The 16,826-nt window shown below is 46.3% G+C and overlaps 1 protein-coding gene across 2 annotated transcripts in view; it reads left to right on the top strand.

Moving 5' to 3' along the window:
- The window catches only part of MTUS2 (microtubule associated scaffold protein 2), a 492,284-nt gene that overhangs the window by 451,158 nt on the left and 24,300 nt on the right, over positions 1-16,826 (top strand). The gene's annotated exons all lie outside the window — the stretch shown is intronic.

Below are 16,826 nucleotides of genomic sequence, written 5' to 3'. Positions count from 1 at the left end.
GATGAAGAATTTGGTCAGAATTTAGCTAATCAGAATGATGGTTCCAGATGGAGACACCAGGCTGGCACCTCAGTGTGGGCATTGTTAGTGCACCAAGAATGGCTCTGACTTTCAAGGAAACGCCTTTTAAGTAAGTTTACTAGAGCCTGATATAGAAAACGAAAATCCCAATTTATCAATTTACAGTAAGTAACGATATGTCTCCTTATAGGCACGTCTACCTCGAAAGCTAAAATTGTAACCAGAAGACCGCTTAGTGGACCAGAATCAATCATGTGCTGTAATAATAATGGCATCTCGCTGGGAGAGCCTTGGGCAGCCATCTGCATACCTCTTTTGTTCCTGGGACCTCAGTTCTCAGCCAGGGATCCCCATGGGAGGAGATGGAAGCCTGTTAGAATCACCTGGGAGCTCCTACCAAGTACCCATGCCTTCCCTGCTTCCAGCTATTATAGAGTAACTAGTACTGGACTTAACATGCCACTGTACACAGCTATAAGACACAAAATATATAAGGCAGCTGTTTCCAAGCAATAGACACCACAGGCCCGTGATCCTTGAAGAAAAGGGATCACACTGAGTCCCCTGTTGGCCCCAGCTTTCTGCCTGGAGTCATTTACCAGACCACAGCACAGAGAGGTGCTCCAGCAGTGACCACGATGTTGCTGAGCTGAAGAAGCAGTTACCAGAGATCCAGGTGATTAAAGCAGCTAAAAATCGTGAGGCCATTGGGACTTCCCTGGTGGTCCAGTGGTTATGATTCCGTGCTTCCAGTGCAGGGGGCGCCGGTTCAATCCCTGGTCGGGGAACTAAGATCCCACATGCCACGTGGCCAAAAAATTTTTTAAAAAAAGAAAGAAATCATGGGGCCGAGCAGTGGAGAGCAGTAACCTGTGCAGAGGAGGCCCCAGGAGTTTGCACGGGGGGTTCCCGGGTGGTCTTAGATGAAGCATGGGCATCACATGCCCCGGGAGGCCTGGCAGAGGGCAGCTGCTACAGGACTGACATGGGTGAGGGCAACAGAGGCTGCATCGTGCTGGGAGACGTTGGATTCCAGCCCAGCCAGGGTGGAGAGACCTCACTGAGCACCTCGAGACAAGACCTGAGAAAGGCCAGGCTTTAGGAGTAAGGACCATGACCGAGTAAGTGTCTCTCTAGGAAACTCAAGTGGACCCACCCTAACAAAGACTAAAACCAAGTGTGGTGGAGTCAGAGGCATCCAGTAATTTACCTGCCTGCCTACGAAACTCAACACCTGCTAAAGGAAGACAAAGTAATACACGCTTCCTACAGTATACCATCCATGATGTTGAACACTTATTTTTAAAACTTAGACCTACAAAAAGCAGGGCCCATAATCAAGGGGAAAAGTAGTCAATAGACATGCGTGTTGAAATAACCCAGATATTGGAACTAGCAGATGTGAAATTTTTAAAAACTGTCATAAACATGTTCAAGCACTTCCAGAAACAGAGGAATGTAGTGAGTAACCAGGTGGGGAAGCACAACAGAGAAACAGAAACTACAAAAGAACCAAACGGAAATGTTAGAGCCCAAGAGTTGAATCTCTGAAATGAAAGATTCACTGGCTGGGCTTTACAGCAGGTTGGAGACCGCAGGAAAAGGGGTCAGTGAATTGGAGACAATCAACTGATACTATCCAATCTAAAGAACAGAGAGAAAAAAAAGATTAAAAGAAAATGAACAGTGTCAGGGACCTGTGGCAGTGTAAGAGATGTGTAATTGGCTTGTCAGAAGGAGAAGAGCGAGTGATTTGGGGAAATCTTTTTGGAAAAAATGATGTGCAAAGACATCCCAAATTTGGTTTTTTAAAAGAGCAACCTGCAGACCCAAGAAGCAGTGAACCCCAAACAGGATAAATGCAAATACACACATCACACCAAAGACAGCCTAGCTAAAGACACACATCACATACAGAGGACAGGGCTGCGAGTGACAGTTAACCTCGCCAGAAACAGACCGAGGCAGTGGAATGACATGTTTGAACTGCTTAAAGAATAATAAAAAAAAACAAAAGCAGAAGTCAGTATCCAGAGAAAACATCTTTTAAAAATGATAGAAACTTGGAATTATAGGAAAGAAATAAGATTGTCAAAATGGTAAATGTGTGGATAAATATAAAAGATTACTCATTTTGTTTTAAGGTGATTTTTTTTTTTTTTTTTTTTTTTTGCGGTACGCGGGCCTCTCACTGCTGTGGCCTCTCCCCTTGCGGAGCACAGGCTCCGGACGCGCAGGCTCAGTGGCCATGGCTCACGGGCCCAGCCGCTCCGTGGCACGTGGGATCCTCCCGGACCGGGGCACGAACCCGCGTCCCCTGCACCGGCAGGCGAACCCTCGACCACTGCGCCACCAGGGAAGCCCTGATTATTCATTTTATTTTAAGTGTTCAGCTTGATGATCTTTGTCTATGAATACATCCGTATAATCACCACCCAAGACAAGACGTAAGACGTTTACATCACTCCCGAAAGTTCCCCCAGGCCTCTTTCTCCAGTCAGTTCCACCCCCTCCCTACCTCTGAAGCCACCACTTCCGTATTTCTGTCACCATAGATTAGTTTTGCCTGGTCTTGGATTTCCTACAAATGGGATCAGACGGTATATGGTCTTTTGCGTCTGGGTGTCTGGGTGCTTTTGCCCTGCATGAGAGATTCATCCACGTCGCTGAGCGTATCAGTAGTTTTTTCCTTTTCATTGAGTCGTGTTCCATTGGCATGCATATGCCAACATGAATTATCCACTCTTCCGCTAATGGACATTTGGGTTGTGTCCGCATTTTGCTGTTATAAATAAGGCTGTTATGAATATCCTCGCACAAGTCTTCTTGTGGACAGAGATGTTTTTCATTTCTCTCAAATTCCTACACGAGAAATGACTGGCTCATAGGACAGATGTGAGTTTTACGTTAGGAGAAACTTCCATACAGTTCTGGAAATGGCTGTTCCATTCTTGCGCCGTCCCCAAGAGTGTTTGAGGGTTCCAGTCTCTCCACATGCTTGCCAACATTCGGTGTTGTCAGTTATGTTGTTGTTGGTTTAGCTGTTAGAGGAGGTGTGAACAGTATCTCATCGTGGTTTTAATTTGCAGTTCCCTGATCACTAAGGAAGTTGAGCACTTTTATGTGCTAATTAGCTATTGGATGTCTTCCAGGAGCCGTCTGTCGCCCATTTTTTCTTGCGCGGTTTGTCTTTTTGCTGAACGGCAGACACCCGCTTCACCTGGGCACGCAGGTGCTCTCAAGGCTGCCACACTCCCACCTGGCCCACCCTCATCGTGCTCATGATCTGTCTTCTGATTCCCAGCACTTAAAGACTGACTCAGGATGGCCTAAGTCTGCAGCCTCGGATATCAAGAAGAGAAAGCAAATCTACTCCTGAAATATGAAGCATTTTAAGTGTCGTTCTTAAGATCAGTTTGAATGCCCATTCTGCATAAAAGTGTTCTTGGTGTTTTGTCCCGAGATCGGTAAGCTATAATCCAAGAACTCAAAAGAGTTTGTAACTAGTTGGAAAAGCAGACATGGCAGTGAATGATTATAGCATGAGATAAAGTTAGTGGCTCTCTCCTTAAAAATCCCTTTTTGTCCCTGATGCTGTCCTAAGCCCCCTTTCCTCACTCTCTGTGATCTCCCTGGTAATCTCATCTACCCCTGTGGCTTCAACTACCCCCTAAGCAGTGCCCTCCCGAGACCATGGCTGCAGCCCTGGTCTCTCCTGAGGTCACCTCTTGGTGAACCACAGGCAGTACAGCTCTTCAGGAGCAATTAATTTCGTCTCCACCTACCCCACGCTCCCCACTTCAAAGCAGAACCAAATCGCCACTTCTCCTGTTACAGTCCTAATTTATTTCAGGTACAAGCTAAGCTGCTGTAACAAAAAGGCACCCAAATTCAATGGAATAAATAAGAAAGAGGGGTATTTTTCTCTCGTGTAATTGTCCGCAGACAAGAAGCCCCAGGTTTCAGCCTGAGGGAAGGAGAAGGAGGGAAAGTCCAGGGCAAGCAGCTCCCTCATAAGAATCTGGTCTAGAAGTTGCCACATCACTTCTTCACATCCCTTGACCCAAGGACAGTCACGTGGCCCCATGGAGCTGCAAGGGAGGCTGGAAGATGGCGTGTCCAGCAGGGCATCCGTTTCCGCTAACACTTAGAGAGTATTTTGAATAAAAGAAAGAAAGGGAGATGGGGGACAGGTAGGCTCAACCACAGTTTGAAGCTCAGTTACTGACACCACAGTTTGCAGAGGAAACCGGTACAGGAAGTGGGGGGCATCGCCGACTCTGCCTCTGCGTCTGCTTCATGCTTGATGTCCAGGAAGTCCCAGGTTCTGTTGGTTCTAGCTCGGAGGTCCGTCCTACTTCTGTCCTCTCCTTTTCATTCCTGTAGTGACCTCATCTCTCCTTTTGCAAACGCCTTCTCACTCATTCCCTTCCTTTCCTTCCTGCCCCTAGCGTCCGTCCCCTGTCACTTCCCCGCTTAAAAACCATCAGTAACCGGAAATGCTTGTGACAAAAACAGCACTTGCCTCTAGCTAGAGCGTCTAACATGCCTCTCAGACCTACTCTGAGACAGCGTTTTTGTTTGGTTCTGTTTTCATGTCTGCCTCTCTATTCTTCTTTTTTTTTTTTTTTTTTTTAGCTTTTTAAAGCATTGAAGCATAGTTGATTTACAGTGTTGTTAGTTTCAGGTGTACAAAAGGCTCCTGGGTGATGGAGACACAAAGAGCTTACGATCTCCAGCAATAAATAAGGAACCAGGCGGGCAGTGCTTACTGTACATGACAGGCTGGGGTGGGAGGCAGCTGTTAGATGGAGGTGAGACCCTGTAAGAGAGGGAGAGTCCCCGCACACACAGGCATGAGTATGGAGAGGTTGGGCTTGGCCCTGGACCAGCAGGATCCCAGCTGTGCTGGTGGGGGGTGGCAATCTAGACTGGCCTGAGTAAGACTGTGGGTGTCCCCAGTAGGGGACATCTGGGGACCATATCAGAGGTCCATGTTATAGCTTTTAAGAAAGGTTATAACATATTTCAGTTACGTAAAATCCTCGGTTATTTCAGAAGAGGTTCAGTCATTCTTGGTCAATCCTGTTATTGTCTTTACACAGTGCTGAGTTAAAGACCTCCTTCCTCCAAGTGCTGTGGCAGGAGCATGGGCTGCAGGGTCCAACAGACTTGGTCTTAGTCAATGCTCCTGTGCAGGAGATTAAGCCCTCTTAGCCTCAGTTTCCTCATCTGTGAAATGGGGGTTGCACTAAGACTTAGCTCCCAGCTTCTAGTGTGAGGTTGAAATGGGATAATTCAGAGTAAGTGCCAGGCTCAGCATCGTGCCTGGCCTCTATTATTACCTATTTATTGTTTTTGAGGGGGGGTACATAGAATCACTGAAATACTACAGTAAGAATATTTCCCACCCTTCATGAATGCTAGGGTGGGACCTAGCATAAAGAAACAGTCATGGGCTTCCCTGGTGGTGCAGTGGTTAAGAATCTGCCTGCCAATGCAAGGGACACGGGTTCGAGCCCTGGTCCAGGAAGATCCCACATGCTGCGGAGCAACTAAGCCCATGTGCCACAGCTACTGAGCCCGTGCTCTAGAGCCCGTGCTCTGCAGCAAGAGAAGCCACCGCAATGAGAAACCTGCACACGGCAACGAACAGTAGCCCCTGCTCGCTGCAACTGGAGAAGGCCCTGGGTAACTCAAAAGGGGTGTGGCTTGCCCAGGCCGCTGTCTCCTCTGAGGGAAGTGATCCCCTGGTACTCTTCAAGCCAGCATGTATTTATGGAAATCTGCCCGGGCCTGGCATTGTGCTGAGATGGGCGTCCATAGAGGAAGGCTGCACGGGGTCTAGCTAGAGTAATAGACAAGTGTTAATGTGCGTCCTAAGCATACTCTTGAGCTATTATTAATTTTGCCTAAAAATTTAACTTCTTCTGTGTCTGTGCTTAAAACTGGTGGGTAGAAATAATTGGAGGTGGTCCATTTTGTTCCTTGGAGTTGATTTGATGTATTTGGAAGTAGTATAGCAAAAGGATGGGAAGAGTTCTTGGGGAAATGCACACCTCTTTAAAAATTAGATTCTATAGATTTCAAACATCAACCCTTCATTCCTGTGCAAAACTAAAAGCGATAAACCCTCGAACAACAAGTAAAGAGTCATAAGTCTGGGAAAACCTCCGAGAAAATGTCCCAAATCCCATGGAGAACACAGAATATCCAGGCCATGCATTTGACATCCTAAAGGAAGGAATGACAGTATTTAAACTTACCACCATCAAATGGACTAAAATTTATTATCTAGCAGCCCCTTGGTCTCCATCCCCTCCAAAAGCAAATAAGGGGAATGGGGCCACCCAAACTGGGATAGAGGGTGGAGGTCAGCAACACGCCGTGGAATCCCTGCCAGCTAGGAAGCTAAGGAAGGGACAGGGTCACAGGAGTTCACTGGTTAGAACCCTGTAGGGTGGGTTCTAGCCAGTGAAAAGGGGTCCAAAATCTCAACTGAAGCTTCTGTTTAAACATTTTTCAGGAAGTTATTGAAAGCTCCTTCTAAAAAGGATGTCCAACCTAGAGATAATGTTCACTGTTCAATTTATGTAACAAATATTAATTTGAGGTAAAATTAAAGGGTCATTTTTCAATACCATTTTGGACAGGACAAAAAAAAATATTAAAAATATTAAAAGCAGTAAATGCTCACTGGACCTACTATCTGGCCTGTTCAAAGCCAGCCGTCAGAGCGGCTCCCATGGTGTGTTAGATGAGCCGGCACCGGCTTTGCAGCCCGAGTTAACCTGCAGGAGAGGAAAGAGCAGACTCTGTGCAGAACCATCTCCCCAGAAAGCCGCTTCCTGTTTATGGGCAGTGGTGTTATTAGTTCTTATGTAGATGGCATTGGTTTCTCTTTTCAAAACTCATCATTATAACCATCCTCTTACATCCAGTTCCTCTTTCCTCCTTTGCCCCCATACTTGCATTTTTCTCCTCTCAGACCAAGAAGGTTACTTCTAAGCATTGCGATTACATTCACACACAGGATCGGTCATTATCCATTTGTTGAAAGGCTCATCCTTTATCTTAAGGAACACATAAAAAGGGCACAAAGTAATTTATGACTCGAAAAGCACCTTAAACTAATTGGGATTTTTGTATCTGTTTCTCCTTATATTTCTTTGTTTCCATTCTCCCAAAACATAAGGCAGAAGAGCAGTATTACCATTACTATCGAAAGAGCACTGCTGAGGTTCAGAGCACCTGGAGGGACTTCCAGCTCCCGAGTTCTCGCTGTGTCAGCTTGGACAAGTGATTTAACCCCTCTGAGCCTCCATTTTCTCTTCTATAAAATCAGAGCAAAAATGCTGGCTTCCCCCAGCTTTGAAATTTGTTGCAACGATTTAAACAAGTTAATATTGTGTGTTAAAGAACTCTATAAATGAAGACACAGAAACGTCAGTCGTTGACATTGCTACTAATGTCTCCTGTCGTTGGGCGTTGAGTCATTCTGCAAAGCACATTTTCTCGGCACATGAAGCTTCTCTCTTTAGGGCTCCATTTTGGAGGGAGATCATCATAAAAATGGTATGCCCTTCCCTGTCTTCTTCAAGAGAGGACAGTGGGCAAATATAAACTCTTCCTGATGACCCTTGGTCACCATTACAATATCCATAGAATTCTAGCATGCCAGGGCAGAAGGGGGCTTAACACTAAAGGTGCCTGTCTTCATCCACTCGGGCTGCTGTAACAAAATACCATACGTTGGGTGGCTTAAACAACAGACATTTGTTTTCCCACGGTTCTGGAGGCTGAAGTCCAGATCAGGGGCTGGCTGGTTTCTGCTACGGCCTCTGTCCTTGGCCTTTGGGAGGACATCTTCCGCCTGTGTCCTCACCTGGCCTCTGAGACATCCCTGGTGGCTTTTCTTCTTGTACGGACACCAGTCATGTTGGACTAGGGCCCCACTGTAATGGCCTCATTCTAACTTAATCACCTCTTCAAAGACCCCATCTCCAAATAGGGTTGCACTCTGAGGTCCTGGGGATTGGGGCTTCAACATGTGACTCTAAGGCGAATACACTTCAGCCTGTAACAGTGCCTGATCTCCTCATTTTATGGATAAGGATGTGGAGACCCAGAGAGGTTGAGTGAGTTGCCAAAATTCCCACAGCTCGTGTCTGCAGAGCCTGGGACAGAGGCTGGCCTGGAGACCAGGGCTCCTTCTGCCTCCCCCGCCTTACTGAGTCTTGCCTTTGTCTCCTGTCCCTTCCGGGTGTCCCCTGACCACTTCTGTCCTGGGCTCTCACTCCCCAACCCCTCCCCACCCCTTCTAATCTGTTGGAAACTCTGACAGGCCGGATTCAGTGTGCAGGAAGGGTTATTTACTGTCATTCTGTGTGGAAGTTTAAGTTGTAAGGGGGTGGGATGTAAGTGGGCACTTCAGGACACATATTTGGGGATCTTGAGGCTTCTATATATATAGTCATCCAGTTTGGAGGCCGTGTTCCCCAAATTTGACCCACAGGTAAATGTTAATGCACTCTAAAAAGCCACCTTGATGAGAAACCTTTCCGTATTTGTTCCATAGCATTGGAAACGCCTAGCAGCTAGAAAATGCCCTTCATCTTACTGCATCCCGTGCCTCTCGTATTCTCCCCCGAACCATTTACACACCCTCAGGTAGGGAAGCACATCTGTCAACCTCTGCCCGCCTCACTGGGGGAGATTTAATAATGAGAGTTTATCCTGAGGTCTCATGCTTTTAAGACGTCAACACTTATAAAATAGGCCACAGCATATGCCCACGTGAAATGAAGTATTATCGTTAATGATTGAAGTGTCGCAAGGCTTGTCAAAATTCAGCAGTCCTGAATTTCACATTTTTCATACTAATTGACAGCATCCAGAAGGGCCCTTCTTGAGTACCGCGAACCAGAGGTGAATTCCACCATAACGTTTGTGAACCATGGGCCCTTATATGTACATGAATCTGGCTATTAGTTCAGTAGAGATTTATTTGGTGCCTAATGTGTGCTTTTCTCCCCAGTTCGACTCCTCCTCTGATGTTTGTCCCCAGTCGCTCAGACCAATAGCCTGAGTCATCCTCGATGCCGATTCCTGGCTTTCCCTCACCTCCCTCGTCCAGTCCAGGAGCAGATGAAGGTGGCTTTGCCTCCCAAATGCCTCGCACACCCATCCAGCCCTCACCAGGCTGCATCCCCAGTCCCGGGCACCGTTATATCCGCCTGGATCCCAGAAATGTCCTCCGCGCGGCTTTCCTTGCCTCTGTCGGGCAAGTCTCCATGCAGCCACCAGGGGGCTCTTGTAAAAGCTTCATGAGCTCTTGTTTTCCCCCGTTTAAGACTGGCGGGGGCGGGGGAGGGCGGTCTTCCAGTTAGAGGACTACAATCCCCACCCCTCTCCGGGGACCACGGACCCCCGCGTGATCTGACCCCGCCTCTCTCCATCTTCACCTCCCCCCACTGGCTCCATCACGGGTCCTCGAGCCCCGTGTTGTCTTCCTGTTCCTTAAGTGAGCCGAGTGTTCCCACCTCCGGACCTTTGCTCTGGCGGTTCCTGCGCCTCGAAACCCCTACCTCTAGCTCTCTGGACGCCGCCCCTTCCCCGTCGTTCACATCCACCTGGGTGGTGTTTTCTCCGGCACCTCCTTCATCCGCCGGCCGCCGGAATCTGACCCCGGCCCTAGCCCTTCCCTAGCGTTGCTCTCATTTAACGTCCTTCACTGCAGTTATCTCAGGTTTTCACGAGCTAACATTTTGCCGTTTAAAATTTTTGCCCGCGTCTGTCTTTGCTCGCCTGACAGCGTGTCTGATTCACCATTGGACGGGGCGTGGCCCGTAGCAGGTGCTCAGTAAATTCAACTATTGTCTACTGATGTTCCACCTGCCTCTCTGGGCCCTGGGGATACCGCACGGACCTGCAAAGATGCCAGGAGACCCAGGACTCTCCCCCTGGCTCTTTCACTCCCATTTCTACTCCTAGTCCCTGAACCTTTCCTCCATCTCAGCCCCTCCTTTTCTCTCGTTGACATTTTCATCAAAAAGAAGGTCCTAAAGAAAGAGAAAGAGAGAGCGGGGCAGTAGAGGGCAGTGTGGCCAGGATCTCAGGCAGCGCGTTTCATGGACTGAGCCTGCGGCCTCCTGTGAGTCACTGTGATTTGACAAGTGTGGACAGAGGCCTTCGCCACCAGAGGGCTTTCCCAGGTATTATAGCTCCCCCTGGTGGGCACTGATTTGTTACAGGATCACTGCCATCAAAAAAAAAAAAAACCCGAAAAAACTTCACAAAGACGCTCACAAATCTTTAACCCCACGTAACTCTACTCCTAGAAATTTGTCCTGATGAACAAAGCAGAACAGTATATGAATGACACAAAACAAATGTCCGACAATAAGGGCATGTAAATTACGGTGCATCCACATGAAAGTACAAGGTAGCCGTAAAAATATTAAGTAGGAAGACATGGAAACTTCCTAACAGAATATTCAGAAGTCATACCACTGCAACAGCTATGAAGGGACTACACAAAGGGAAAATTTCATTTTCTTTGTGTAGTGAGTTACAGGTAATTTTTAAATTACATTTTTTCCTTGAAAGTTATTTTGTCTTTTCAATTACTCCCCATCTCTCAAAGAAACAACTTAATATTTTATCTACTGTGAGATGTCCTGTCAATATGTAACGATACTGACTGTATTATTTTACTAGGGCTACTGTACAAAGTACTGCAGGCTGGGGGACTTAAACAACAGAAATTAATTTTCTCATAGTTCTGGAGGCTGGAAATTGAGATCAAGATGCCAGCAGGGTTAGTTTCTTCTGAGGCTTCTCCTCTTGGCTTATAGATGGCTACCTTGCCTTCCCTCTACAGGTGTCTGTGTCCTGTAGACTCCAGTCATATTGGATTAGGGCTGACCCTAGTGACCTCATTTTAACTTAATTGCCTCTGTAAAAATCCTGTCTCCAAACATGGTCACATTCCAAGGTACTGGCGGTTAGGACTTCAACATATAAATTCTGGGGGCACACAGTTGAGCCCATAACAGTGACTGTTATAATAGTACCACGTATCTATATACAGTATCATTTCTTCATATTTAGATGGCTTATTTTATGATCGTTATATCTAAAGCACTTCCTGTGACATGAAGGGCAGTATAGTATCATTCCTTATGCTTTATCATGAGTTAGAGCCAGATAATTTTCTCCAGTTTAAGTCTAGTGCTGTAATTACTAATGTTTGCTACCTCTTTGGTAAACCAATAACAAGTTGTAATTATTCAAGGGACATTTGGGACAATTGTTTAAAGAAAATTGATCTTACTCACTGGGTTTTTTTCTCTCTCATTTGATTTGTGAACTGTGGTATATATGTATATACTGGGTACACACACACTCTATATATTCATGCATACATACATATATATGTTCAATGATTTAAAACTGTACAACAGACTCTAATAATCTTGTTTTTGCTTTTCCAACTCATGCTTATGAATTAGAAATGTCATAATACTCTTGGCCTGTCATAATCCTGTTCTTTTAGAAATTATTTTCTCAGCTGCTTAGGTTCTAGGGGTTTATTGTTGCGGTGTTTGCCTCTCACACTATAAAGTCCCAAATGTTTTCTCATGAATAGAAATAATGAAAGCAAGACTCCAGATGTTACCCATTAAATTAGCCTGCGTTAATCCCTGTCTGCCCCAATGGATACATTTTTGAAGATTTACCAGAGGCAAGAGGATGTTTCTTTCTTTAAAAGGGACTCCGTTATTGGAGCTCTTTCCCTGGTGCCTCAGCTGCGCTTCCTATCCAGTATCTTCTGCAGGCCTGGGGCTTACGACATGGGGTCATTTCAGGGATAGAAGGGTCACCTCTCGTATATAATAGCGATTGGGAATTGGGGGGTTGGTGCTATATGTGGGAAAGTGATTACTTTGCCACTTCATAGACAGCAAAACTGAGGCCTGCAAAGCTCATGATTTATTTAAGGCAACAGTACAGTTCAGGGACAGCTCTAGGATGAAAATCAGTCATTTCTGACCCCTCAAAAGAGTGCCAGGCCCATGAATCATCCTGCCACGAACATAAATAAAATTGCAAATTAGATGGAAAAGTCCTATCCTTTCTGACCACAGGCTACATAACCTTTTAAAACCTAGTCTTCTCCTTAGTCATGGTAGTAATTTTAAGAAATGTTTTAACTCATAAAATATGAAAACACATAACAGGATTTTCTTAAATACATACTGTTGGAGGTGTTTGTTGGGCAGTGAGCCCTGTAACTTAAACGCACAACCTCTAAGGGAGGGTCAGAAATACAGATGCATTTCCATTCCAAGTAGAAGTACACTGTCATGCTCTTTCTGCATCTTGCCTTTTTTGTTTAACGGCGTATTACAGATCATTCCACGATAACATGAAAAGATTCACCTTATTTTTTTACTGGTTACCCGTATCCCATTGCACGTAGGAATTTGTCCTATGTGAATAGTGGATTTATCATCATTTATTTAACTAGCTCCCCACTATTTCCTGAAGGCAAATCATGCTGTAGTAGTCATCCTTGACCAAATTTTTTGTGCCCTTGTGAAATTGTTAGGTTAAAAGATACGTGTCATTTAATTTTTCCTCCAGTGTAACTGATTTGTTATTATTCATTTCTTTACCTTTTTGTCTGTTTTATTCCATCTATGCGATCTATATAGTCAACTTACTGTTCTGATTTCCTAAAGATACTGATATTAGTATATGACAAATACATTTTTCCCATACAGAATAGTACTTGTTAAAGAAAAATACATGATGAGCATTTTTTATTATCTTCATTTGAGTCTTAGGTGCTGTTTCTAGTTAAGAAACAGTAAGAGTGGTTCTCAGGTTCCCTTAGCCTCCACAGATATCCGTGTGTGCGTGTGTGTGTGCGTATAAAACAGTGTAGTGGTGGAATTTTTATTTTGTCAGCAAACATCTTCATCATTGTTATACAGAATCTCAAAATCCAAACATGAACTTTTCCTCTACAAAAACATCTAAATTTATCCTCTGAGATATTTTTCCTGTCATGTTATTTTGCAGATTTTCTTTCCATATTTGGTAGGAACTTTATTGAGGTATAATTCACGTACCATAAAATCACTCATTTAAAATGTGAACTGAAAATAATTCAGTGGTTTTTAGTATATTCACAGAGTTATGCAACTGTAACTATAATCTGTTTTAGAACATTTTCATCACCCCAAAAAGAAATCCTTTAGCTGTCACCCTTCTCGAGCTCCCATCCCTAGCTTTTAAATTTTGAAAGATACTTGTGCCCTCCAAAGCAGCTTCTCAGTTATACCCCACCATCGGTCCCTCGAAGGCCAGTTTCCTCATACCCTCCCTGTATTATCAAAATATTTCATTTTGATCAGCCTCATAGGTGAAAAACACCTCCTGCTTCGATCTGCATGTATTGAATCGTGAATGGTGCCGACCATCTGTTCTCATGTTTCTTGGCTGTTTATGCTTCATCTCTGCACTGCTTTGTGGACCTATTTTAAATACAAACAAACATGTTGTTGTCACTGCTTCATTTTGATCCCGTCCACCGGGGCAGGATGCATGGGGCAAAGACTGCTAGGAAGTTAGTTCTACGGAAACAAGAGCACCCTCCAAAGAGGTTCCCCCATGCACCCAGAAACCCGCCCCGGGGCTCGTTGCCCGGGACTGACCCGTCATTACCCTGTGCCCGCCCCCCGCCATTCTTGTGTTTTGGATGACACTCCACCCTCCCCCAATGTAGGTAAAATAATTGCTCCTTGGCGGGGCGGGGGAGGGATGGACTGGGAGTTTGGGGTTAGTAGATGCGAACCATTACATATAGGATGGGCAGAGCACAGGGAACTATATCCAGTCTCCTGTGATAAACCATGATGGAAACGAATAGGAAAAAGAGTGTCTGTGTGTGTAACTAAGTGTTTCTCCGTTGGCCTCAATCTGGCTTTGTCTCAATCCATGAAACACTGTTTTTTAATGGACGTTCCATGGTCTTTGTTCTGTTAAAACCCAGTCAGCCTAGGATAAACCTGTCTTTATATGTACACCTCTTCCCTAGTCTGTGGATCCTGATAGCTTTTTCACTAGCTAGGGTCCCTGGTGAAATTCGAATAACTTCCCCAAGTTGGAGGGTCTTTGGGGAAAGCTGGAGCTCTGTTTCAGCCGGGGCTCAGACTCCTGGGAACAGGTGATTCCTCACCACCACCTCCAGGCCTGAGCCACTGTGACCTTTAGCTCCTGGTAGGTTCTTTCTGTGGGGACTGTAGCCTCCCGTGACCTCACTACCAGGGACCAGAAAGCCTCAGCCGGAGTCTGCTGTTCCTGCTGTATTTGTTAGCGATCAAGCAAAACGCCCTTTCACTACTTGTGGTGGGAAGCCCGGGGCACGCCCAACCGTTCGTCCTGAGGTACCTATACCTGACCGGAAAGATTTACTCACAGCAGGTGTGACAATAAGGTATATGTTCAAGGGAATCCCTAGCATATTTGACACCCAGCATTTGTAACACTCCCTCCTCTATACCACAAACTCATTTTCAGGATAACGTCGTGATAATCAGTCATAAGCCTAATTTTCCTGACTCACTCTATAAACAATTAGAAAAAAGAAATTTCAATTTAGAGATGATTCGATTGATACTCAAATGAGAAGCACATAGTGCCAAGTCTGTGATATTCCTGCCAGACCTACCTGACCTGAATGTCATAATGAGGAAAGCTCAGAGAGGCCAAATGGAAAGACTGGCCTGTCGTCTTCAAAAGCGTCCAGGTCCTGAAAATCCAGGGAAGACTGCGGACGTATCCCAGACAAAAGGAGAGTGAGGATAGTTAAATGCAGCTCGTGATTCAGAACGAGATCCTTTTTCTAGAAAGGACATTATTAGGACAACTGGTGAAATTTTAATGGGTCTGAGCATTGGAGGGCACTGTTGGATCAGTGTTGATTCCTGACTTTGATGACTGCATTGTGGTTACGTAGGAGAATGTCCTTGTTTGTAGGGAATATATACTAAGGGATTCGGGGTTGATGAGACAGCAGTCAGCCTCTGATTCTCAAATGGTTCAGGGGGAAAACGTCATTTGGACAATAATGTCCTTGTACCGTACTTCCGACTTTTCTCTGTTTGTGATTTTTCTTTAAATACAAAAATTGCTTTTAAAAACCTCGACGGTAATTGTAGCAATTGCTTAGAATGTAGACCAACCAAAAACTTTGGCGGAGTATTTTTTCACCAACATGCTTTAGAGTTGCTGGCACAGGTGACAGCAAAAAGCAGAGGGCTTTTCAAGTCAGTGTGGTTATTGCTTTAAAATTCCCTGCAGACGGTGCGTCCTCTATGGGGGTGCCCACCACCCACCCTCAGTACACCCTGATTACGCTGGCACGTCCTAACAACTCTTCACGGTTGTGTGTCAGAATCCTCCAAAAAATGATGGGACACAGGACACAGGGCCAGTTGAAGCCCTGGACCAAGAAGGCCTTTGGGGACAGCGTTAGGCTGCTGGGCCGGCCAGACTCTTACACGCTGTGCACACAGGGCAAGATCCAGCCCGTCCACAGCTCATTTCGCCAGGGAACAAATGTTTTTAAACATCCCCTGTGCTAATTAACAAACTCTTTGAGAGCCGAGCGTGGCAAAGAAACCCTTGAATTAGCTGCACCTTTAGGGTGGGACTTCTGGTTAGGGTGTTTCAAATGCCAGGTAACTACCTCGGATGAATGGTCCTGATCATAACAACCACCCCTGGTGTGCAGGTTGTCCTGAGCCAGTACAGATGCTGCTCACTCAACTTCAGAGTAAACGACAAGCCTCCCCAGACTGTGGCACAGAGCAGGGAGCGCAGAGGCCCCAGTCTTTGTGGAGTAAGTGAGGCGTCCGTCCACTTGGATGTCTGCGTGCGTGTGCATCATCACCTCCACGGGACCTAAACAGACTAGATTGTCAAGGAAGGCTTTCTCCTTCTTGGAAGCAGTTTGCAGTTGAGGAAGAGACTTTGAAATGAGAGCAGTCCGCTCTGGCCCAGGGGAGGCACGAACTCTAAGTGCTGTCGCAGCCCCTCCCCGCGAAGCAAACCAGAGCTGCGGCAGGGCGACCCACCCGTGCAAAGGGGTGTTGAGTGGTTACCGTCCTTCCTCCAGTGGGGAAGGGTGCTGCTGGTGACGTCTCGGTCACTGAAAGGACCCACACGCACACTTCCTCTGCGATTGTCCCATTCAGCATGTCAGCCTGGAGAGAATCCCGTGCATCCCGTCTTGTCTCCAGCCTCCAGGCGTGCCCAGGTCTCAAGCCTTGATGGGTGTAAGAGTCACCGTGGCCCTTGTGAAGAGTTGATGTGCTGGGCTCCTGTCTGGGGTTTCTGATCCACCAGGGTGTGCCTAGGAGCGTGCATTTGTAACAAGCACCCAGTATCTGTGATGCCCATGGTCTGTGGACCCTCAGCGAGCCCTGATCCAGTGGCAGAAACATGCGGCTTGTGGTCAGAAAGCCCAGATTTGCCTTCGCAGCTCATGCTTCTCACACTGAGTGGGACCTTGGGCCGGTTGCCGGAGCTCCCCAGGGCCCAGGTTCACCCCAGCATCCAGGGTCTGTGTTGGGGATCAAATGTGGTAGGGAGGAAAGCACTTGACAAACAGTGAAGCTCTGCAGAAGGATGGGGACCTGGCCTTGGTCCTTACGTCCACCTTGATGTGGTACTCGTGGGGGCTGCAGCGCTTTCGGTGCGTCCTGGCCAGTTTTTTAAGTGTCGCTCTCCCT

The sequence above is a fragment of the Delphinapterus leucas genome, chromosome 18, assembly GCF_059928025.1.
Source record: "Delphinapterus leucas isolate spDelLeu-1000000601 "Yukka" chromosome 18, BTC_Dleu_Yukka2, whole genome shotgun sequence".
NCBI lineage: Eukaryota > Metazoa > Chordata > Mammalia > Artiodactyla > Monodontidae > Delphinapterus > Delphinapterus leucas.
This window is presented reverse-complemented; position numbering and strand designations above follow the sequence as displayed.